The sequence below is a fragment of the Nothobranchius furzeri genome, chromosome 10 (genome assembly GCF_043380555.1).
Source record: "Nothobranchius furzeri strain GRZ-AD chromosome 10, NfurGRZ-RIMD1, whole genome shotgun sequence".
Taxonomy (NCBI): Eukaryota; Metazoa; Chordata; class Actinopteri; order Cyprinodontiformes; family Nothobranchiidae; genus Nothobranchius; species Nothobranchius furzeri.
This window is the reverse complement of record NC_091750.1, coordinates 55,172,017-55,185,131: the sequence shown is the minus strand read 5'-3', so window position 1 is coordinate 55,185,131 and position 13,115 is coordinate 55,172,017. Positions and strand designations below refer to the sequence as shown.

Genomic DNA, 13,115 nt, shown 5'->3' with positions numbered 1-13,115 from the left:
TGTTGAGTCGAGAATGTCTTTTCCACACAGCTGGTGGCATTCTAGGCAAAATATGGCCCTTTATCGTGGTCACAATCTGATGACAGAATGGTTCCAAAATTTCCATTCTCAATGCTGAAAATCTTAATTTCCAAACCAATTAACAGCTTAAATTCCTCTGACACTGTGGCTAAAACATGTCACAACGCAGATGTTGCCTATTAAAAGTCAAAACTTGTGTATAATGAGTTGCTTCATTGAGATGCCACTTGGTATTCAAGAGGATGCCCAAAAGTTTCAGCTTTCAGAAAAGCATAATGAACAAGTCCAAGAGAAGATCTGAGTTGACTTGAAAATTGTCCTGTGTGGAAGCCTGGTGGAATGGTAAATCTATTAGATGAGAAATGAGGAGAAGAGTTGTGCTTCAAGTCAAAAAGCGATCAAAGTCCTACTTTTATCTGACGCAAGCTTCTATTTGAGTGAGGGACCAAATGGCATACACCAGTAAAAATGAGTGGAAGACAACAATCAAAGGGAGGGGAGCATAAGAAACACAAAATATGCAGAAGATTGATGATCTGCTGTCAGGGAGCGTTACACAGATCGCTTTATACCACACATGCCGAAGATGATGCCATGTTCTTGAGTGGGGTAATTTGGTGACAGTATCTACTGAGAGACAAATTGTATTTCAGTATTTTCACATATTAAACTGTACATAGGACGTTTTAAAAATGGTGAATGTTATTAGCCTCAAAATCTAGACAGCCAGTTCCTGAAGCTAAATGATTTTGCTCTGCATGTCAGTCTAGCTGTGCTCCATTGGAACCTCCACAGCCCCGGTTACTCTGGTGGCTGGCCAGTCACACTGCTCCGTCAGTTTGGTGGGCGGGATGTAAATGTGACTGAGTTGTTGAACTCAGCAGCAAAACAAACAAAGCTAATTTCACGAAGTCAAAATTGTAGATTTAGTCTTACCTTTGCTGGATTTTGGTCATAATAATCTATGTTATGATAAAAAATAACACTTGGTTTGTGTATTCCAAAGTCCCAACATCACACTAAGGCAACTCTTGACCGTCTTGTGCTTTTTTTTAACCTGCTGGAAGGTGTTTCCAAGCCTCTGACACCTCATATCTTCATTGTCTGGTTCTTCATAATAAAAAAACATGATAAATGACCCGCACTTGCATAGCGCCTCTCAGAGTAAGGACTCCAAAGCGCTTTACACTACAGTGTATCATTCATCCATTCACACACACACTGATGGTGATGAGCTACGATGTAGCCACAGCTGCCCTGGGATGCACTGATGGAGGCGAGGCTGCTGAGCACCAGCGTCTCTAGCCCCTTCAACCACCACCAGCAGGCAAGGTGGGTTAAGTGTCTTGCCCAAGGACACAATAGCAGAGCTCTCTGTCTGGAGCCGGGATCGAACTTGCAACTTTCCGATTACTGGACAACCCGCTCAACCTGTTGAGCTACTGCTGCCCCACATGAGGTGTACTCAGAATGGTGAGATTAAAAAAAAAGAACGATGAACTGTGGAGAACTTCCAGTTCCGGGTGACCTTCCTGAGCTGAGCTGAGACTCCACCCGGTTTTGGTTGCAGTACCTCTGCGCCCAAAGGCTCTCCTATTCTTTGTATTAGAGGTGGATCCAGCACACATGCGCCAGTTGGCGTAGGTCTACGGTAGAGATTACCATATAATAGATACGACCGAAAGGAACAGAAAATACATCACGATTCGGTCGTGTGAAATAACATTTTCAAAACTACACCTAACTGCAGATTAGATTTCATGGTTTTTATACATATTTTGTGATTCCTTTCTTCTTCTTCTTCTTCTTCTTCCATTGAGACTGGTGGGGCAGTGCCCTAGCGCCCCCTATGGAAGGGCTGCTAATTTTTGTTGGTTGTTTGTTGCATGTGGAGACAGTTTGAAAGACAACATTAGATCACGCCTCTGGACTGAGAGCCATAGCCAGACTATATATTCACATTTATAGAATGGCTTGCCAGGCTAGAATATTATTATATGTATGTAAGAAAGAAAACAATATTTTATATAGCACCTCTCAAGTTAAAAATTCACAAACACAGAAATTTTAAAATGTAAAAAGAATTTTTTTTAAATAATTAAAAATATGGTTATAGTGACAATGTGCAGTTTCAACCATTAATCTCTGTAAATATCCATCAAAATGTTGTTGTAAATTAATTAAAAGATTCAATTCGATTTCAATTTCTAAATCAAAAATACTTTATTAATCCTGGAGGAAAATTCAATTGTTTCAGTACAGACAATTCCAAGAGCAGACATACATACATAGACACATGACAAGAATTGTTGACTGTGGTCATTTGCAACACGAATCGCACTACCGTTATAGTTCAAGAGGGTTTATATGAGGATAGAATCAGGGAGAGAGAAAAAAAGGCACTTCAGAGTTACCCCCGACAGAGAGGGCAGCTTTGCTATGCAAAAATAAATAAATAAATAAAAACACCTCAGACAGATATGCACACAGACTTCAGACGATACACAACATAAGTCTCCACTAGGTGGGGATGGAAGGTTCTGGGACTCTCCTCACTTCAGAGTGCGCAGCTGCAGAGCAGCGCTCACCACCTCCGTTTGGACAGGGGAGGGAGATATTTGGGTTAGAGAGCACAGTGACTCCTAGAGATGGTTTCACGGCCTTCACCGGTCACAGTCCCGCCCAGGCTGGGATAGGGAGACAGAGTTTCCATGGCGACAGCAGCGTTCCACATTTCTTCTGAGGGGAGTTTACACTTCAGCCTCACATGCTTCAAGGGCACCAGATTCAGATAGCAAGATTTTTTAGGGTACAGGCAGAGATAATTTCCTCTCTGTCTTAGAGTTCTGTTGGTCTTCAACCCCTCCAGGTCCAATAATGGCATTATCAAACTATTCCAATCCATGCTAATCCGTCAACTCTCTCCTTGATCAAATCAACCTTCTGTGCCAGAGCCTGAATCTCAGCCAAAGTTCCAAGCTTACGACTCATCTCCACAATTATCTGAGTCTGTGAGTTTACAGCATGATGCATTCCATCCCTGAGCTCCGGGATTAAGCCAATATTCCTCAAAAGCTCGTTAATTTTCCGGTATGCCAGGTAACCGCTCAGGCCAAACAGCAGAAATCCCGACACCAACAGACGAATATCCAGACATTGTCATGACTCGAGGGAGATGTTTAACCCAAGACATGCGGAATCAACACAACTTCACTGGGTAAGTTAAAGAAAAGTTCTTTTATTTAAATAAAAGGAACAAAAGGTGCACTGGGAAGTCCAGTGAGGGTGTGCCGTACGGCGTTAGTCCATATGTTAATCCAAGATGTGGGGTAGGTGGGAAGCCAAGGTGAGCACTGGTGGAGGCACAGCGGGTTGAATTGGATGAGGCAGCGGAGGTAAACTGGGCAGGTGTAGTAGAGGAGGATGGGAAGTGGTTCTGGTGATCCGGGGTTCAAGCAGCGAGAGTAGTGAGTAGAGGGGAGTTACCCTGAACGGAGTAAACAAACAAGGTTAGGAGGAGAATCCAAAAAGCGTAATCCAGAAACAGTCCGTAGTTCAAATCCAAAAAATCCAATAACAATTTCAAGCGACCAAAAACGAGCAAACGAATACAAGAGGCTTGGGCTACCTAAACTGGTGCAATCATCTGGCATAGTGTGGTGTCTCCATCCTCCCTTTATACCAGAACTCCTGATTGGAGATTTGGCACACCTGCTGCCCCCTCCGCTCCTCACCTGTGGGAAATTGCCTCAGAGATGGTTAGAGGAGAGGGGCACTCACCTTGGCTCATGAACATGACAGACATTTTCAGAATCCTTTACTGACAGTTGAGACAGGCAGATCAAGTTCCACTGTTTCCAGGAGTCCATGATATACCCAGCTGGCTCTGTTCCAGAGGGGCATCCGGGAGCCCTTTCTCCCTCTCTCATCTTTGAAAATATTTTGTCAATCGAGTTGAAAGACCAACTGACCAGATCCATGTTTAATAATTTCCATTTTCCAGAAAAAATGCAGAGAAGAGCCATGCACAGGCAGACAGGACACAAGAGCCTTGGGAAGAGCAGGGAGGGAGAGGAGAAAAAAGCATCTGTACTCTCCAAGAGCTGGAAGCAGAAAAAAAAATCTATTTTGAAAAAAAGTTGTTGACAAGATACCCAGCTGTTGAAGATATTGGTGGTTTCATAACCTAAAACCATAAAAATCTGTTGTAAAATACATGGGAGTGGGTCTAAGTTTCTGATCAACGTCATATTGGATGCTTCTAAGGTAGCCTGTGAGGACAAAATGCATTTACTGATTCGTAACAAATGGTTACAAAACTTTCAGCATTAATAAACATGTTGTTTTACACATTTACCTCTTCACTCTAGTGATGGGAATTCCGGCTCTTTTTAGAGAGCCGGTTCTTTTGGCTCATCTCACCAAAAAGAGCCGGCTCTTTCGGCTCCCAAGTGGCTCCTCAGATTTTCTGTTGCGTAGAGTTTATTTATAACCAAAATAATGCTAAACTATATGTAAAATGATTTACTAATGTAAAAAAATGCATATATCAAATATTTATCATTTCTTTGGCTTTAATAACTGAACACTTTCAGAAATCTCCACTTGCCGACTGCTGGCGCTCATTTTCTCACCGTCTTCGTCGCACTCTCCTCTCTCTCGCTCGTCTTTTTCCTCCTCATTCCCTCTCGTCTCCCTCCACCCACATGTGCTCTGCTGTGTGTCTGAGTCTGATCCTCCCTCTTCCCCGCCCCTACTGCTCTGTGTGTGGACAGTCTGGACACGCAGTTACACATGTTGACCAATCGCCTGTAGCTTTCACCAAAGCAAAAGGGGAGGGGGGAGGGGAGGGGACGGCTCCCAATGACGAGCCGGCTCCCGTCGTTCACTTCAAAGAGCCGGCTCTTAGAGCCGGCTCGTTCACGACCGACACATCACTACTTCACTCATCGTCAGTGATGAAAGGGAGTCTGATGTTCTTGTTATTTTGCTGGAGGTTGCACTCACAGGGACTTTTTACCCTAATGGCCGTCTGTTGGTAAGGTCTTATTTGAACACAAAAATAATGCTTTCTTGCAAAGATTTAGGTATTCACTGCCCCCATTGCCTGGGAAAATACACACTGTCACTTTAAAATGAGAAAATAAAGGATTATAAAATGTAATGAATGGAAAGGAAGGAAATTGTATAATTTTCATCACCCTTGAGTTTAAATGAAAAGGGTTGAAATGAACTTTTAAATCTGATTGTTGTTTATTTTCACATTTGAAATGAAAAAAATGGTTTTATGACAAACAAAAGGGGAAAACGGGTCCTTTAACGGTTCCTTGGCATTGAAGAAGCATGAATTTGAGCATGTCAGTTTTCTGGATGACTGCATATCCAACACTTTTAATAAAGCAATGTCCTCACCACCACCTGGGTGGGACTCAAGACCTTTAGCAACAAAGTCAAACTTGCATCTATGTGTTATTGTGGCATGAAACTTGAACACATTATGATTAGAAGTCCTGTTTGCTTCACCAGCTTCTGACACCGGACATTATCTGACACATTCTAACACAAGATAATAGAAAGAATGTTATTGAATAAACAGCACTCAGTTATGACAATGTAATAACTTTTGAATCCTTTAGCACCACTCAAGCTCCAGCTTTCTGCTCTGCTGGATAGCACTGACGCCTTTAAATCTGTTAAACACTAAGTGCTTCATTTCACTGAACCCGTTTTATAAGTTTGCATGTTCTCCTCAGGCCTACAAACGCATAGCTCCTCTGGTATCCTCCTAAGGCCCAAAACAACATGCATGTGAGTTATATTGGGGTTTCTAACATTAACGTAGGTGTGAGAGTAATCATGCATGGCTGTTTATTCTGTTCACCTGTCAGAGTCTAGTGAGCCATCAAAGCTGCACACAACCTCACCCTTTCAAATATGATCTCCGGTGAACCGTATGTGCCGTTAAAAAGGAAAGCTCAAATCTTTTCTGAATGGGGTTCTGTGAACAGATTAGGAACAGTCTGTATCTTAAATATGGCTGCCAGATGACAAAAGCATTTTAATTGTCATTAACGGCTTGGATTCCATAGTCACAAAGTCATGATTTATCACAAGTTTCAGTTACAAATGTACCATAACATGATTGGGGGATATAATAGGGGCAGATTAATTTATTTCCTTTATGCAAATGGATGTTTGTTACTGCAACAGTCCAAAACAACGACAAGCACTGTCCAGAACATTCTTCTACAGATTATTTTCTATAATTTTCCCTCTTCCCCAAGAGCCTAGCTTGGGTGATTTTGATGAAGAGTAAAACTATGCATACAGTGTTATTAAAACAAGACAAAAATGGTAGTCTGTGTTTACTTTTTTGGACCAGAAGATATATTTCTTTATTAATCCTCATTTTAGTTTTATATTAATTTTTTCATTGTTCATCAAGTATGGGGTGAAAAATAAAAGTATAACAATGATGAATAAAAAACACAACTTATGGGAAAAAAATAAAGGTACATTCACAAAAAGGAAGAACATAGTAAAATAAACCTCCAAATAATAAAAACATTACAATAGTAACATAATAAAAGTATGTTTGTTTAAATCAAAACAATAATGATTTTAAAAATAATTAGGCTACAGTAAATAAATAAACATGTCTTGAGTATATATATATATATATATATATAGAACTTAATACAAATGCAACTTAGGTAAAATTAAACTCTGATAATGACCAATGGTTAAATGATTGACAATGAAAATGAACTAAATCAGTTTATGCTTTGTTTAATGGTTTATACATTTGGTTAAAGTGAATCCTAATTACACTATCATGTTATTTTTACTTAAGTCAGGTTTGGTCTTTTCTGACATATTGGTCAGAGTTAATGCATTAACACAATACACACTAATCTTAACTGTTCTCAGTTTGGATAAATACTGACTAGTTTTGACAAGATTATGACTAGTCCAAGTACAGCAAAGACAAAAATGCTCCTAGGGGGGAAAAAAAATCACTTTAAAAAATGTTCACAACTTAATGCAAGCACATTTTGATTAACATTTTCACCTCCAATTTATGTTTGCATCACTTGAATATTCTGCCATTTCCCCAAGTTGCATGAATAACTCTACAGCTACAGCTACCATTATTTATGTTTGTATATATCCATGAACACTGCAAATTGGTCTTGGCCTTGCTTGCTAGGCATTTTAGTTTTTTTTATTGTGTTTCTTATTATTAAATCACAATTTGCATTATTAAAATATAACACATTTTACTGTTACGTGGTCTGCAAGCAGTACTAATTTTCTCAGAAGCACATTGTCATGTTCTGAGGTAGATGCTTAACCCAAGACATGCAGAATCAGAGACCGAGGCGAGTAAAAAGGTAAAAAATAAAATAGTTTTGAACAGGAGAACTAAGGGTGCACTGGGGTCCAGCGGATGAGAATCAGGAAGCGGCGTCTACAGGGAAAACAGAGGCGAGTATGGGAGATGTAGTCTTGAAGGAATTGTTTGGAGTCAGGACTTACTATGCGGAAGTGAAGCAGGAAAATGGAGGGGGAGTGAGCCGGGGTGATATCCAGAGCGAGATAGCAGTCCAGGAGGAAGAGCGTTTGACGGATTGAATTGAGGAGGCTGATTTGGAGAGGGAGCGTGAGCGTGGTGGAGAGCGGGTCGGCTGAATGAGAGGTGATACATGAACAAACCGGAGAACTTCTTCCAGAGATCGCAGAGTGTCCAAAGATGCAGCAACCTGAGGTAAGGATCCAAAAATATCCACATTAAGTGTATCATCAAAAAACCAAGCACAAAACGAATCGAAAGGCAAGCGAAACTCGAAGGGCTAGAGACTACCAGTTAGTAGCAATCATCCGGCGTCGCAGCATGATCACCCTCCTCCTTATAAAGCCGGCCCGCTGATGAGGATCAGCTGTTGCTCCCTCTCCTGCAATCAGAAACTCAGAGATTGTGAATGGTGTGAAGAGTACTCATCCCGGCTCATGACACACATTTAAAATATTGAATAGATACTGGTCTCTTAATCTGATAAAGTTTATGAAACCAGCTCATTTAAATGATCTAATCACAAATACTTTTGTAATGTTGTATCAATACTTATCTAAGTAATCAGAGATACTCCATCAGCATCCCTGTAGATGTGCCTCATTCATAAGTGTTTAGGTGTGTGGTGTCCCATGATCACCTTCACCTTTAATGGCTCATTAAAAACACCTAAAGTGAAAGAATCAGTTGTTCATGACTCAGCGTGGGCTCATTTACAAGAAGATGAGTCTACTGTTCTCTATGTCAACAGGAAGCTAGTTGTTGTTTCCTTGCTTGCTTTTTAATAGATGTGGAATCATCCCTCCTGCAGGGCATTGGTGAAGTTGGTAACACGGGGAGGTGAAATACATGTGCTGCAACAGGAGAGACTGGGCAAGCAAGATTACAAAACTGTCATTATTGCCTTCACTAATGAGAAGTTAATTATGCCACAGCTGGTTGTGCTGAATGTATTACTGTGAGTTAAAAAAGGGGGCAGCAGATAACAAGTGAGATTTGCATCAGTTCATGGAATATAAGATTTATTTGGTGAAAAGGACTTTAAGGTGTTGAAAACTCATTTAATCAATACATTTGCAGTAGAAATGACAGCCTCTTAAGTCGTACTCTGGGGGAAAAGCCCAGAAGTGCCTGTGTCAGCACAGAGAATTCAGCTGGAGGAGAAAGTAGCTTCAAATGACAGGATTTAGAGTCTTATTTCCTGATATTTGGACATCTCACCTCTGATTGGCTAACAATAATGCAACTCTACCACTGCCTCTGCTCTGCAACATTGATGTTTTATCTCCATAAATACCACAGGTTTGAAGGAGTTCTGCTGTGTGTTGGAGTTGCTAATGCTAACAGCTGGGTTCTTCCTCCCTAAGACATAGGGTGTTTCTCAATGTCAAGGCACCACGTGCCACGTGAGCTAACGTTATATTTTATAAGTATTGTATAAGCTGTATAAGTTTCAATAAAAATATATAACAAGCCTTTTACTTTTTAAATTGTGTATCTATTGGTTAAATTAAATACGTGAGCGAGTTTCTACCTGCTAGCCACCGAAACGGCAACTACTAAGCAACTAACCAACCATCAACAACTGCTTTGTATAGACAAAAAACACATTTTAGATATCAGCCTGATAGCTACAATTAGTTCACTTACATTTAAACAGGAAATTTGCCCCAAAGTAGCTGCTGACTCCTGATCCTCTATCCTTTTGAAAATACTGCAGTGTAATCTGGGAAATTTTTGACCAAGGCTAGACTACAAGACACCTCCTGTGTATCCTTGCTAAACGGCTAACAAATGGAGAACACGCCTCGGTAGAACATGAACATTGGAACAGGTCTTGGTGGTTCCTGATCACGTATCTCCTAGGCAACCGGGGCGGGGCCAGGACATCAAGGCCAGGTTCCTTGGCATTGAGAAACACCCATTCACTTCTATTTGCTGGACACTAAACCAACAATAGCCATCCCCGTTGTGGGCCAAGATGGGTGAGTCCATGAAAGTTAAGTGAGATCAGAAATAATAATTTAGAACGTTTTTTTTACAGTGCCCCACGCCTTAAAGAGCAAGTAACGTCTAAATTAACTTTTTTTTGCTGATGAACTGTATAAATGAGTGTCTAATAGTGTTTTAAATGTGTGCATTCTTTATTTTAGCATTTTGGTGCATTTTCTTTAAAAATTAAAAATTCTGTCTAAAAACCACAGTAATGCGCCACCTTCAGCTGAAAACATAGAATTTGAGTCATTTTGAATAAATTTTAGCCAGTGGCTAAAGAGTTAAGTACTACGTAAACCAGTAGAGTACTACGTAGCAGCTCCGTGCCAAAGTTATAAAAGCAACGAGCGTCTCGGCCACACCCTGTGGCGAGTGGGAGTTGGATTTGCAAGTGAGTGTAGGAGGTCAGCGGTAGTTCAGCATTAGCATATAGCATTAGCATATCCTAGTCTTAGCATATCTTTTAGTGTTATAAATACTTATTTAGTGTTAGATTTGGCTGTTTGATATTGTAGTTTAGTTAGTGTTTGGCTTTTAGTGTAATTGGGAAAGTATTTCGGGTTTAGTGCTCCATATCGTGTTAGTATTGGTGAGTAGGTGTAGTGTAGTATGCTTGCGGTGACTCTGTGGGCATTTTACCCGCGATTCTGCACGTCTCCGTTTGAAGAGGGAGGCTGCCCACCATGGCTCTTCCGCGATTTAGATGCAGCCCACCGACTCTGCTCCCCCACCACGGTGGGCTCCAGTCTGAGGTGAGTAAGCTAAATAAACGTTTTAACATCTTCTAAAGACAATTCCCTACCTAAATGCAAAGTTTGAGAGACGTGGTTCACTTCCTTTAGCTAGTCAGTCGGCAATTCTGCAACAGTGGCTCTAACTAACGCAGCACTAGTTGACAGACAGCATTACAGCGTGAAATCCAGCTTGTGACCAGGTTCTGTGAGGAATTCTGTTCAGGAGGTCGCATTTCAGGCTCTCCACATCATGTGTGACTGACTTTTACGTTATAATGATCACACACTAGGAATGTTATAAAGCGCCTATATGGGACAGTTTCTTTTGTATATTATCTGACTTTATAAACTCTCAACAACAATGTGCTTATATATTTTTTCAGGCTAAATCTACCCAAGACACTGGCTGTCAGACTGATTTAGCTGCAAGAATGCACTTGTCCAGGCTGATGTGAAACCTTCCCTGTAGCAAAGGTGAATTATTTTTAATAATCTTCTATGTAAACATTTTATTATTACCTTCTAGTTTTAATTTATTTTAAAGATTATTGTTACACGTGATTTTATGCTCTTTTAAACATTTTTAAATGTGCTGCTTCTTTGTTTTTACATAGCCAGCCAGAATGGAGTTCACAGCCGCAGTGTGTCTGGTGACCCACGGGGACCATGATGAAAATTCATCTTCCAGAAGGTCCCAGAGCAGCGGCCACACCCCCTGAAAAGACCAAGGTGTGAGGTGTCTGCTGTTGATTCCAGCTTCCACCTCAGTGACGGTGCAAGCTCAGTGAACTGTTCAAGGTAAAAAAAAAAATTAAAACATTTCAGAATTTTTAAGATATTAACAATTAAATAAGTATGTGATTACATCATGACGGAGGCTACTGATTCTGCCCCCGTGACACTTGGTGGTGACGTGTGAGCTGATTCACCTGGAAAACAACTTTTACATTAAATATTTTGTTTTTGCTATCAAAAGTAAATTAACTAATAACCTGCATTATTGCAGGACACTCAGCAAAATATGGACTCTACACCATGAGGCAGGCACACGTTAATAACTCTATAAGAGCACATAAGGTGAGCAACACCACATATTGTACACTGTCCTGAATTTGTTTTCTTTCTGCATCTCATTAGCCTGGCTGATCACCTGATAACTCCTGTCATCTGGTTATGACAGCATGAGGATGTCCTCACACACCTGTAACCTATCAGCTCATCTGGCAGAATAGAGAGAGAAGAGACAACACCACATCTCCTGTTCCTGGAAAGCCTTCAGCCATCCTTCGATGACTGAGAACCTCCATCAGCTCTGTCTCCTGTCTGCCTACAATTATTATAATAAATATTGTGTTTGACAAGTTTTTTGTGCTGCCAAATATCTCATTTTGATTCCAGTTTTGATATTTTAATGGATATTTATAAATTACATTAATTGAATTATCACAATGCATGTTTAACTAGCTCTATTGTGATGAATTAAACTAGCACCTCACTGTTAAAAGCTCGTTTTAATTTCAAGCATGTTTAAGTATTTATGGACATGAACAAAAACAGGAAATATATAAATTGAGATTTATTTAATTAATATAACAAATAAGGAGGAACGAGTCATTGAAAGGCACATTCTTCTGGAAGATCCTGATCCTGATGGCACCAGCAGTGGAGACCACCTACAGACACCAGAGACCAGCTGCAGACACCAGAGGACCTAGAACCAAGAGAGCAGCTGTTATCAGTAAATAAATAAATCAGGGCAGTTTTAGTGAGCTGAACACATTACAGAATAATTTTCTCATGGGGTATTTTCATAACTTTATGCAGCAGACTGTAACTTGAGCCCAGAGCTACCGGAGAGCTGCTATCCAGCACGTTTCAGTGGATTTCCCTGCTTTAACAGGTTAGATTAGCTGTTAAGCAGCTCAGCTATTTGTTGCTGATTAAAACCAGGTGTGCTGAAGCAGATAAACCTCTAAAACATGCTGAATAGTAGCTCTCCAGGGCCGTGGAGACAAACCCTGCAGCTAATCCAATGCTATGGCTAACGGCTACTTACGTTCAGAGGTGGTTCTGTTGGGTCGGTTCTGGGAGTTACAGGCAACTCACAAGCTCACAACAATAAGGCTCAGGTCCGCTTGTCTTCTCCAAATAGACTTGGTCCCTTTCTTCTCGAGTGTCTGGGTAAGGAGGGGGAGAAACATCCTCCACTTCTAATAACTGCATAGAGTGAAGGGAGCTAGCATCGTCTAGTTAGCCGTCGTCTTCGTCACTGCCGCGGCTCCGCCCTCTCGGTCCTCCAGGCAACGCCTACTAATGTTGCATTTTTTAAAATTGATACGTGGGTAGAGAAGGACTCCGAGGCTCAATTGACCCGCTCTTTAAAAAGATGATAGTAAAAAAGGCTGGAAAAATCCAATTTAAAATCTTAATATGGGATTATATGAAGTTTAAAGCGCAAAGTTTACGAGGACCTCGGCAATACAAATAATTTCATGCTTTATTCTCTTCATCACTATGGCAAATGAAGTTCCAGTCATAAAAGTAAAGGACAGCTGACTAAATGCATCTGTATCTGACCGCTTGCACAGATATCTGCTTCGTGCTTCGCTATATGCATGTAGAGAGGGTCAGTCAGTTATGAAGGGGCCCCAAAAGACTTGCTATTCAATTAAATGATTGAGTAGTAGTAAGGGAAGACCGACGGCCGTTGCATGCTTGGATGGTATATATGCCATGGCTAATTTGGCTTTTATTATAAGATTGGAGAAGGCATTGAGGGGAGGGGGGTTCAG

At 40.8% G+C, this 13,115-nt stretch overlaps 2 long non-coding RNA genes across 3 annotated transcripts; one reads left to right on the top strand and one right to left on the bottom strand.

Annotated features, from left to right (window-relative positions):
* Positions 1-1,627: 1,627 nt before the first annotated feature.
* LOC139072103 (uncharacterized) lies at positions 1,628-10,487 on the bottom strand. 2 transcript variants are annotated; one of them, XR_011521709.1, is made up of 4 exons: positions 7,886-10,487; positions 7,561-7,784; positions 3,650-7,492; positions 1,628-3,508 (listed from the first exon to the last, which is right to left on the bottom strand). It is a non-coding gene; the product is annotated as an uncharacterized lncRNA (long non-coding RNA). The 2 variants fall into 2 exon arrangements; XR_011521708.1 differs by having other exon boundaries at positions 1,628-7,492.
* Positions 10,488-11,132: 645 nt separating this feature from the next.
* LOC129152440 (uncharacterized) lies at positions 11,133-11,684 on the top strand. Its single transcript, XR_011521707.1, has 2 exons — positions 11,133-11,400; positions 11,461-11,684. It is a non-coding gene; the product is annotated as an uncharacterized lncRNA (long non-coding RNA).
* Positions 11,685-13,115: the final 1,431 nt, after the last annotated feature.